Genomic DNA, 12,829 nt, shown 5'->3' with positions numbered 1-12,829 from the left:
AGATTATATCTTTTTTTTCCGGCTTTTTTTCCGGTTTTTTAATTATCATTTCACTTTTTTTTTTTTTTTTTTTTTTTAAATAAAATTTTGTTTGTTGTTTTTTTACTTATTATTTCCCACCCCCTTTTTTCATATGTCTATAATTTTTCTTTGAACTTATATATATATATATATATATATATATATATATATATATATATATATATATATATATATATATATATATATATATATATATATATATATATTTCACAATAAAGACAAAAAGGAATAAAAGAAAAGAGAGAATAACGACGAAAATTAAAAAAACTAAAATAAGTTTTATTTAGTGTGCATAATCCGAAATATGTAAAACTCATAAAATAAGTTAAAAATATAGAGAAAACATGGAGATATATTCATTTTTTAAAATTTTTCATCACTTTTCATTTATCTTCATAATATTTTTTCCATGTTTTCTCTAAGTGTGATTAATCCGGTGTTTATATATAATAACCAGTTTGTTAGCACAGTTTTCAACTCGTAATGGTGAATGTGAGAAAAGTCCATAGCTTTACGAAAATTAGTTCAGTTTGCGCAACTGCTTGGCTTTTATCCACACGTGACAATCACGTGATTTCAGTAGTTTTGAAAAACATCAGTGTACGATATACTGGGCTAATGTACCCCGGGCAGTCGCACTTAATCTAATAACAAAAAACATCAGTGTAGGGTATACTTTAATTCGTAATCACATTACTTTAAAAAAAATAATAATAATAAAAAATATTAAAAATTCATAACTGCTTTACAAATTACTATTAACGATAAACAAATTACTAATTATGGCAATAAAAGCTACTGTTACATTTAGAATTACTAAGTGCTTTTTATTTCTTACATTTGCAATGACTCAAGTTGTATTTTTGTCAAGTTGCAATACTGAAATCCTTGACCATCGAAGTCTGAATCCTTACGAGAGCATTCTCTTAGACTTATTCATTGGAATTTCATTCGCTGAAATAGAAGCTTCGTTACAAGCAGTAAAATACACCTGTCAGTCCCTGATTGATATTTCATTCAGGCTAAATAACTGCATATTTTGTGACTTTTTTATTTTAAAATATTGCAATTCGGGGTCTCTTACGCCATAGTTTCCAACGAAAAAATATCTTTCTAAATAGTAACTACAAAAAGAAATTGCACGCGATTCTACTGGCCCAATCAGTCATGATATTTATCACATTTACCATTACTAGTTGAGAATTATCCAAACAAACCGATTAATCTGGAAAATTCTCAAAAATTAATCAAATGGTGATTATGCATAATTACCGGTTATTATGTATAATCACTAGTTTATTACTTTTACCGTAACACATAAAAAGAAATAAAAAGAGAATAGTAAGAAAGAAGAAAAATGGTGGTTTCTAGATGTTTATAATAATAACAGTTTAACTACTCTCCGTTTCCTCTAGCAATAAAACTGGTTTTGATGATTTCAGTCTTACCTTCCTGAGTTCGATAAAGTTTATATATTCTAATGCATCTTCTTCTTTAACTTAAATTTTAACAAGGTTTCTGAAAATTTATTATAAATAACTCCTTGCATATGTATAATTCATATGCATTTTCTAATCATTGCTCTCCTTACACTGTTAAAGAAAGGAATTGTTTTTTTTTATTACGATTATCAATTATTATTTTACTAATTTCTATCCGCATAGTTGCCACATTTTTGAAGTAAATGGAATCATTAATTAAATAGAATAAGCTTAGATAAATAATAAAAGTTAATTTTTTTCTCGTTTTAATTTTCAAGGAATAATATGTTTCGATTAAACAGATTTCATTCTGGAAATAGCGAAATTATTAAGTAGGTCCCTTGGAGCAATATCATTCTTATCCACTTTTGACGAAATATAGGAAAAATTAGTTTTCACAGTTTCTGTAAATAGTATGTTGTGATGCCACAATTGGCATACACATATTTATTTTCTATCTTTTAAAATATCTTTCATTACTTAAGCTTATTTTTATTAATAGAAAAATTATATTTAAAATAAATCACAAACTTAATCTTTTTAAACGAACATAAAATATTTATTTCTTCTCTTCCAGAGCAATGTAACGGATACATTTTTTATTTCATTACTAATGCAGACTTATATATTCACTGTCGCCTTTAATCGAAAACAAAAATCTATTTATAACTTTTTATTCTAATTTTCCAACGGCTAAATGTTTCGGTTGCATGGTTGTAATAATTCACATAAATTTGTTGGCGACTCGTGATCGCCAAGGTATTCTTTTAAACCCATATTGATAGGCTGGTTGGCTTTGTTTTGGTTATGCTATATTTTAATAATTCGCCAATTTTGAATCTCCTACCCATGCTTCTGTGTCTGTTGGGAACAAATTACACGTACTTTTTGATTAGGCAGGTTGTGGGGGATTTATCTCCCATGGCCTGTCCTTATTAATATTATTATGCAAAATTGATTCAACTGAAATTCTTATAGATTATATTTATATTTGGTACCTCGAGCTCTGCAAATATATAAAATAAAAGCTTTTTATTAATTATGATCCAGTTCAAGTATTCTATTCATCTTCTTCTGCTTTCAACATCAATCTTCAACTGGCCCACTATACAAATACAAAACTCCACCCACACCTTAATATTCCACCACCATCATCTCAACATAATTGACACCCTGAATTATTCCTTCTTCATATATGTTAGCCTTCTTGCCACGTTTTTTTTCTTCCTTATTTTTCCTATATCAAAATAAGTTCGAAAATTGCGTATTTTTTATTGCATTTCTTTTAAAATCAGATTATTCTAAAATTAGCACGGCTTCGGAATTTTCTTACAAATTTCAATCTTTAGTATTTCCTGCTTAACAAAATAAGACATTTTCCTGATAACAAATTATACTACAATAATATCTTGGGAATCGTGCTAAAGTTAAAAATTAAACAAAATAGTTTAGTATATTATCCGAAAAAAATCTACATGGTATCATAAAGAAAGAAAGATATAATAATATAATTAGTTGGATAGTTCTGCGAATCACGCGTAGTCAGATAATTAAAAATTTAATTTCACAACTAAGATGTTAGGACGACATTTACGATACTGAGATATTTTAAGACGCTTAAAAATTTTGCTACGTATTCGACAGCTTTTTATGTCCGGTATCTTTATATTCTTTGTAGTGACTTATAAAACATCAACACTATTTTACAAAATCTATGTTGAAGTCACAAGAAACAAACATAACAAAAAAAGACAATAATTTATATTCATTTTTCGAAAAAAATAGTATGCTTAGTAAATAATCAGCTGTTTTGCATCAAATAATTTTAAACAGCATATTGTCTTTGATTTCTTAGCAAGGTTTTATTCTTAGCTGGCAGTGGTTATAGTCAGCGGTCGACAACTCAGGGTTAGAATTCCCTTTTCTTTGGGCGAACCGAGTGAGATTTTCGTGGTTTTCCTCGCCATGTAACGTGGATGAGGGTTATTAGTTCAATGAAGCTACGAAGGCTAGTTTGTCCCAATACTAGATGCAGGAGTTCGATTGAATCCTGGTTATTGTTATAGACTAATCAGCTTCGAAATGATAGGCGAGTTTAAATGCCATAACTAATTACAATTAGTCTAAAGTATTAATTTTATAAAAAAATTAGCTGCATGATTTCTGATTAAAATACTTAATTACAAGTTAATTTATTCTATCACGATTAACTCAATATTAGACGATTCTTCACTACTTATAAAATTATAACAATTCATGCAAATTAATTGAATTAATGAATGCCTCGTATATAAATTGAAAACAAATCGTTGTGCGTTCTAAATGGCATATAAATACTTTTTGCGCGCTCATTTTAAAATTTTTTCAAATTTAAAATCATTATAGTAAGAAATGTATTCACAATATTTAAAAATATGAATGTGTAATCAAACTACGAACATAATTGTTCGAATTAAATAAATCTAAGTACCCGTAAACTTCCTAAAATCATGAAACTTAAAAGAAATTTAAAACTCGAAATTTGGAATGTTTTTTAAATACAAATTTAATATTTTTAATTTTTACTAAATAATAACAAATTGGAAATATATTGTAATGGTTACGCATAGTTTTATATGTAATACTATAAAAATTCATATCATACGCATAAATGGAGCTTCTATCTGAAGGTAAGGCGATAGATAAGAAAGTATTTTAAAAATAAATTATTACACAAAAATAATTTCAATTAATTTTTTCCTTCAAGCTTTGCAAAATATGAATAAATTTTTAGGGCGTTACAAATCTGGAAGTTTTATAATGGGAAAATTACTTTATTTAAAAATTTGTAAATGTATATATAAAAATTAAAAAAAAATAATAATAAGCAATATATATATATATATATATATATATATATATATATATATATATATATTCCACTTTTTTAAAATACTCTTATAGAAAATCTGTAAGGGAAGAATTCTTTAAAGAAATCTCGAGCTCATTTTCGCTACTACAAAGTAATAAATTTTACAAAAATAATATTTACGAAAATAAAGGAAAATAATATCAATTTCATAAATAGAGCTAAACAATAAATTTAAATTTCTATTATTTATTTACATAGTTTCATTTATTTTTTCATGCATTTTTTTCTTAAATTGTTTGCCTGTTTAAAACACAAACTTTCATGTAGGTCTTGAAACAGGCAAACCATGTTTAAAAATATGTTTAAACCATACTTAAAAAAAAAAAAATTTTTAAATATATAATTCTTCATGATGGAAAAAATCCTGTTGAAGAAATGTCTCAACGCCATCTATCGCCAAAGTTTACGTATACATAATGTGAATAATAATTTTAGTTAGGCAGTGTCGTAGCGCCATCTATGGTCTATATTTACATTTATATTGATTAAGCTTAAATTTACTTAGTTGTATTCAAAGAGGTTAGTTTTATTTTTTGATTTGACATTTATTGATAGCGGTCTTTATCCTCTTCTCGATTTTTTTACAGTTATTAAATTAAACAAAAATTAAGATAAAAAGAAAATGTCATCAGTCTTTCTCTCCCAGTTGAATTACAATAATTTAAATGAAAACAAAATATGTTATGATCAAAATTACCTAGAAATTAACTAACTACTCACATCTATTGGCAGAATTTTGGAAATTATATTTAATGTTAAACAAACTTTTTTTCCCAATAAAGAGTTTCTTAAACCTGGCATTTTATAATTTATTTTTAAAAATTCATAAAATTATTTATAAAAAAATATTGAAATTTGAATTTTATATATACAACTGATTACGACTTGTATTATGTAGCTTGAATAAATTTAATAGAAAATATTAGCCGCAAAATTATGATAGGTATAAATCTGCAAATAAATTTTTAAAATTAACACATTCGTTCGCGTGGCATCGAACCTGAGACCCCCTACTCACAAGCGCGGAATCGCACTTTAATTCTCTATGAGAAGTTGCTTACAAAAAATTAAAAAGCTAAGACATGCTTTTAAATAATAATAGATATTTTTTTTTGAAATCTGTACTCATAAATCATCACTGATATGTAGTAACTTGTACTAACTTTTCGATTAAAGGGGGGGGGGAGATAAAATTTTTCATTCTTTTCTTACCTTAAGATATAAATAAAAATGTTAGCAGTGTCTGAAAACCTGATGTAAAAAATTCAAGTCTTAAAACATATAAGTTTCTTCGAATATATATCATATCAACATATATCGAACATACTTTGCTTAATTTTGCGTTTTTATATGCTCCATAATTGATATTTATGACAAAAAAATCTGTTCCATTTAAAGAAGAAAAATCAATAAAAATTTTATTTTGTTTTAAATTTCAAGTATGAATATAAACTATTTGAATATATACCCCCTCGAATATATAATATATTCGAATTATATCTTATTTAAATATATAATATTGTATTAAGATTATTTTGAAGATTTTATTCTTATCAAACAATTTATCTAATGGTAAATTATAAAAATTATCAAAATAAAAATCATGGCTTTTTTTTATTTCTTTTTTTTTCCAAACTGAAATAGAGACTGAATAGAGTTATGATATTTGATCAAAAATAACAGCAATATTTCTCAGAGTTGAGCAGCTTGAATTTAGAAGCAACGAAAATACTTCCATTTGCAGGGTACGATATGAAGCTGGAGCATCGACCGGCATTATTCATTGGTATTTCAGTATGTTTTTTGGAGCAGTGAAAATTCCTGTGGCATTTGGAACAGCTAGAGTAGCAGTGATAATCGTCACAGTGACAGTAGCAGTGAAATTTGTCACAGTGAAAGTAGCAGTAAAATTTGTCACTGTGACAGTAGCAGTGAAATCTGTCACAGTCACAGTAGCAGTGATTTTTGTCACAGTGACAGTAACAGTGACTTGTCACAGTGACTGGAGCAGTCACTGTGACAACTTTTTGGTTGGAACAGGCTGTCACAGTGACTGCTCCAGTCACTGTGACAAGTCACTGCACTGTTACGTTACTTTTGACCCATCTCTAGTTAGAAGGTTTACACGTAAACCGTATTACAAACCTTTTTAGGTTTACATTAAAAGGTTTTTGTTGAGTGAAAATAAACCTTATTTTGCTATCTGGGAAAAATTAGTTGTGTTATTTTAAATTGATCAATTGAAATCAGTAAATATAATTTCAGAGACAAGTGTTGTCCGTACAACCTGGTTTGGTATCTTTAAGAAGAATAAGAAAAAGAACCAAAATGTGGAGGTTCCACCTTTTGATAACACTAATGATAATGGCTTCAATGAAAAGCCTGATGAAGAAATTGCTCAAATGTGTACCAACTTAATTGAGCAAAATGATTTTGTGGAAGCCGAGATAGCTGAAGATCCATCTTGCCTCTTTGCAAATGGAGGATTGACTTTTGAAATGGAGTTTGTCCGATTTCCGGACATTGAAAATCAATTTCTGGATAATGCTGAGATGCCATTTACTGAAACCTGTGCTTCTGATGATGCTGGACTAAGAAAATCTCAGAAAAAATTGAAAAAAGGTAGACCAGGTAAATTATTTTCACAATTATTCGATGTTTTGTAAAGCAAGCACTACCGCAGTAGTCCGGAGAGAACTATGAGGTCAATCATGACTTTTGCCTACACTGAAAATTATACGGTTGTTTTGCATAATGAACATTAGAATAAGATGGCACAATTTGCGTTTTATTACAGACCAATTGTGGTAAAACTGCTTGATCTCTGTAGTTTTAAAAATTTAAAACTGTTTTTAAAGTCATAATTTTTTTTTGTTAAATGTTTTTATAAATTAAAATAATGAGAAAGCTCAAAATGATAACAGAAAAAATTCTGTACTTATTTAAAAAATATATAAATCTCAGAACCATATTTATCTACAATGCGTTTTTTCTTCGGGAATTTAGATACTTCCGGTATATTTCATATTCACAAAAGTATTACTGATTTTACATTCAACGTTTGCATTTTTTTTCATTCACTTACCCTTTCAACGAATTTTAAAGGGCTTTTATTTTCTATTCTTTTTAATGATGGTTACTACATAAGTGTTAAGAACAATGCCAGAAGTAATGTATTAATGATGGTTACTTGATAAGTAACCATCAGTTCAGGACATTGTGAGGTACAGGTTGTAAATATTTTTAATGTTCAACTTTATTTTGTAGCTCATCCAAAGCCATGCAGAGCCTTGTTTGAAAATGTAAAGAAAAACAACAGAAAGGAAAAGAACGAATTAAGCAAGGCTTTTCGCCACCATGTGGATCTACTTATGGGCATAAAACATGGCCTCAAAAAAAAAAACTCCGATCCTCGCAGATTGTATGACCTGCTCAATTCGGAGGAAGTGATTTTTTCAAGTTGCAGATTGCTAACTGAACTGCGAAAAATTGTTGAACTTCAGAAAAACGGACAGTTTTTCTTTAAATAAAAGGTGAGACCAAAAAGTAAAACTTTAGCTGCAGGGATTTGTTTGCGAGGAATTTAGGTCAGCTAACCTACAATATATTTTCACAGTACACGCAGAAAAAAAGAGTAATGACATTTCTGGATTTTTTTTTATCATTAAAACAAGTAAAATATAAAATATTTCAACCATTCGTTTGGTAAAATTGCAATCCCTACAGCGCTATCTTTTGTGAAAAAATATGATTGAAATTTTTAATCTTTTGTAAATTTGAAATGATGAGTTTTGAAGACTTTTGCCAAAGGACAAAGAAAAATCTTTCTCTTTAATCTTTAATTGAAAATTTTATAAACATAATCTTTAATTTCTTTCATACATTTATTTAAAAAAAGTAATAAAAAATTTTAAATTCATGAAATGTATTATTGTGAAGCAATATTAATTAGATTAACAAAAATAATTGTAGAAAAAGGTAAACTAGATTTTTAATTGTAAAAATTTATCTCTTTTTTTTAAACTCCTTGATCTATTGAAAAATTTTAAAGAGAATTTAATAAAGAGATAAATAAGACAAAAAATTATTAGTATTATTGTAATTATTATTTTAGTTTCATGTAATATTCGGCAGCTTATAATTAATTCATCATTTTTTCCTTTTCAGTCTAAGAAGACTGTTTGTATGAAAGTAGCTGTTGCGTTGATGATTTTCTAGCATTGTTATTTATGAACTATATATTATGAGTTGCATTGTACTCCCCAAAATTTTTTGAACAAAATAAAACCCTTTCGGCTCATTGATTTTATCATTATTAGAAATTCGAGTGATTTTTGCTTTTATTCCCATTTTAATAGTTCATCAATATGAAATATCGTGTTTCGAATGAGTGACGACAACACAATGAAAAAGATACTGCTTTTTAGACCCACTGGAAAAAGAAAGCAGGGAAGGCCACGGTTGAGATGGGCTGACTCAGTGGAGTCTGATTTTCTCGCAATTAATGAAAAAAAGTTGGAGATCAAAGATAAATCGGAAGTTGTCTTGGAGAAACCTTCAGAGGAAGGCATTGGTTCACATTGGGCTGTCTGGCTAACTATGATGATGACAATCTGAAATAAATAAATTTCCCTTTCACTATATTATTGTACTTAATGCATATTTTTGGAGGCATTTCCGTAAGAATCTGCAAATAAAATTTTATTTGCAGATTTCCCACACTTAAATTAATTTAAGTGTGGGAAAAACAAAGGCCCAATTGAATCCGTGATACCCCCAGTGAGGTAATAAGGAGGCAAACGGTATTTAAGTGAGGCAAAAACAAAAGCTTAATCACACCAGTGATATCCCCAGTGAGGAAACAAAAGATGCAAATAACGTTAAAGTGAGGGGAAAACAATAGCCCAATCAAATTTGTGATATCTCCAGTGAGGAAAAAAAGATGCACAGAATAATTAAGTGAGGGGAAAAATAGCTCAATTAAACCTGTGATATCCCCACTGAGGAAAACAAGATTAAAATAACATTAAAGTTAAAGGCCAAACAAACCTATGACATCCCCAGTGAGGAAAAAAAGAAGCAATAATGCGAGGGAGAAACAATAACTTAATCAGATCTATGACATCCCCAGTGAGGGAAAAAAGATGCAAGTAATTTTTAAGTGAAGGAGAAACTATAGCCCAAGCAAACCTGTGGCATTACTAACGACAAAAAAAAGGATGCAAATAACATTAATTTAAGGGCGAAACAAAATGCTTATCAAATCTGTGTCATCCCCAGTGAGGAAAAAAGAGATGCAAATCACATTAAAGTGAGGGAGAAACAATAGCTTAATCAGACCTATGATATCCCCATTGAGGGAAAAAAGGTGTACACAATATTTAATTGAGGAAGAAACAATAGCCAATCAAATCTGTACTATCCCCTTAGAAGAAAAAAGCATGCAATAAGATTTCAATGCGGAGAAACTAAACAACAATCAAATCTGTGATATCCACAGTGAGGAAAAAAAGAAGATGAAAATAGCATTTAAGTGAGAGAGCAACAAAAAGCCAATCATATCTGTAATAATCCCCATAAAAAAAAAACATCAAAACCTATATTAATTATTTAGAGGTGTATCGAATTACAACCTATCGTTGCCTGTTGGTTCTGATGCTTGAATAGGTTTCATTGTTTTCAGTCCAGTTTTCCTCAGTCAATAATAATTTGTCGGATAATAATCCGGTATTTTTTTCTTCTCTTAAATATTAATTAGTGATCTTTAATAAATGTTTAACTTTATCTTCATTTTATGACGCATGTATACTCAAAACTAATGAGGATTAGTAATGTTTTCTTCTGGTCTTATTTATTGGAATTACTGTTGTCCTTAATTGAGAGACCCAAACAAATTCTGCTCGACTGTAAATGTTTATATGTTATGTCTGTGAATTAACTGTAATTGCATATTAGTTATGATAAATTTGTATTTACAGTTGACTCATACTAATAACTGTTATTTGCCATTAATTGATCATAACTTATAGGTATTTGCAGTTAAGTCATAGCCACACTAGCTAGTCAGTAGAGAGATTAAACATTAATAATAATATCAATAAGATGGTAGTCTAATTAATTTTCTTTATTTACATTTACAGTCAATAGAGACCCAAACAAAAACAAAATAGTGACAGAAGAATATTGAAATAAAAATGTCTGAAAGAGGACTAAAACGAATTAATAATTGATGGCTAATGGAATTTTTATTTTATTTTTTTATAATTCAAGTATTCTTGATGAAAATTTTCATTGTAAGTATCAACTCATCAAAAAGTAATAAAAAATACAGTGAAGTCTCGATAATTCGAGTTTCTCATAAATCCGAGCTAGTGAAAAAAAAGTCAGTCTTGCTCCTAAATAATAACAAATTCACGCACAGCAAGTGGAATAATTACTACAATTGATTTCACGACGATTACTATGATTGGATGTTACAAAACGACATCGTGTGTTTAACTCTAAAATTTGAGAATAGGGTGTTCAAACAAAAAACATTAAACAATTATTTTAAAGTATTAACCTGTTGCCGTAATATAATGTATATTGTAACTTGGTTTAATGTAATAAATGTTCCCTGATCCTCTTATGTAGGTAAATTTTTCGTTAAATGTATTATTTTTTCAATTAAATAACTGAAAATTAAATACTTTGTTTCATTAAATTTTTACGTTATCGAAAGTTCGAGGTAGGTTCGGTCCCGTCCATCTCGAATTATCGAGACTCTACATCAGTGGTTCCTGAACTTTTTTGTCTCGTAGACCCCTTGTATGTTTTTCGGTTTTGGATAGACCCCCTGCTCACCTGATTGATTTTTTTCAAATACATCAACTTCAAATGTACATATTTTTGACAGCTGGTATAGTGCTAAATTTCTAACTGTAGTGAAGTGTTGGGTGAAAAACTTAAGAAAAAAACACATGTTAATTTTATACATTTATTAATTTAATTCAACTAATTTAATTACTAATTTAATTTAATTAATATGATAATGGGATTAAAAGTGCTCTCTAAAACCCACACTCTGCTACTAATATTATAATTGCGGAAATAAGTTTATATAAAAACCGTAGCATTGTCGGTCTGTTTATTACGTTTTCACGTAAAAACTAAGCAACAAATCTCCGTGATCTTGTGCGCAGATAAAATTGGAGGTATATCTAGCTAAAGATTTGACCCAGGCAAGGCCACAATTTACCGCGGAAAAATACTTTTTTGTAACGAAAACCTTACAAGCAGAGAAAATAAAAACGCACACGGGCGGAGCTACAGGCAACTGCTAGTTTATAATAATTCAGTTTCATACATCAAAAAATAATCCTAATAACTTAAATTTTAACGGAATGTTTACTTCATAACTACTTTTATAATTTGTGTAGATAGATATATACAGATGTAGATAGATAAATATAGATTATGTAGATAGATATATGTCTTTAAATTATAAGGTAGTATAATGTAAGAAAATAGATACTATCAGTGTATGCTGATTATTCCATTCATGAAATGCCAAAATGAAATGTCACGACCTGCTTATATGAGATCCACCATCGTGACCCCCATTTTCATTTCATGGACCCCTTGCATTTTGTCGTCGACCTCTGGGGGTCGATATAGATCACTTTGGGAATCACTACTCTTCATTAATAAAAATTCAGAACAATATCCTAGAGACGACAAAAATTTTAAAAAAATGGTGGCTAATGATAAGTTTTTAAATAATTTATTTAAGTTTCAATATTGTTAGAAACAGGGTAAAAATGTGAGCCAAAATCGATGGAACTCAGTAGCAATTTGCATAACAATGGGGGCCGAAAATGACGGGAATCTGTCTCCTCGATAGAGATCTCCAGAGTTACTGCGCTATTCTACGAGAGAATGTAGATTTTGACAATCTAACTTCCCTCTCTGTTAAAAAGAAACATCTACAGATTCCTTAACTTCTCCTGTTTTGTTTAATTAAAATGAGTTTAAAAAAAATCATAAATAAAAAACTGGTAATTTAAATAATATATTTTTCTAGTTTGCTAATATGTACTATTTAATAGTTTAGGAAAAAGACGAAATAATTACGATATTTTTACAACATGAAACTCGACAATTACAGTCAAATTTTTCAAAAATCTTTCTGCATTCGGGGGGGGGGGGGATCCTACAAAATTCCCAGAAAACATTTTATTACTTTCCTAAGAGAGCTACTTATTAAGTTATTTTAAGCAAAAAACGCCTACTTTTTTTACCTCAAACGGGAAGTCTGGGAATTATTCACGAACTGAGTCACATGTTGCCATCTTCCGTTCATTTACAATCGCTATACTGTGAAAGCCAACCTGTGTAAGCTTTCGTTTGAATTTTC

General features: G+C 28.8%; 1 long non-coding RNA gene across 1 annotated transcript; it reads left to right on the top strand.

The window, feature by feature from the left end:
* The first annotated feature begins 7,699 nt into the window (after nucleotides 1–7,699).
* LOC139426598 (uncharacterized) lies at nucleotides 7,700–8,734 on the top strand. The gene is made up of 2 exons (XR_011637823.2): nucleotides 7,700–7,967; nucleotides 8,602–8,734. It is a non-coding gene; the product is annotated as an uncharacterized LOC139426598 (long non-coding RNA).
* Nucleotides 8,735–12,829: the final 4,095 nt, after the last annotated feature.

The sequence above is a fragment of the Parasteatoda tepidariorum genome, chromosome 5 (genome assembly GCF_982258835.1).
Source record: "Parasteatoda tepidariorum strain Cologne lab strain chromosome 5, Ptep-v5.0, whole genome shotgun sequence".
Classification (NCBI taxonomy): domain Eukaryota; kingdom Metazoa; phylum Arthropoda; class Arachnida; order Araneae; family Theridiidae; genus Parasteatoda; species Parasteatoda tepidariorum.
Note: the sequence above shows the minus strand (reverse complement) of the source record. Positions and strands in the feature narration are given on the sequence as shown.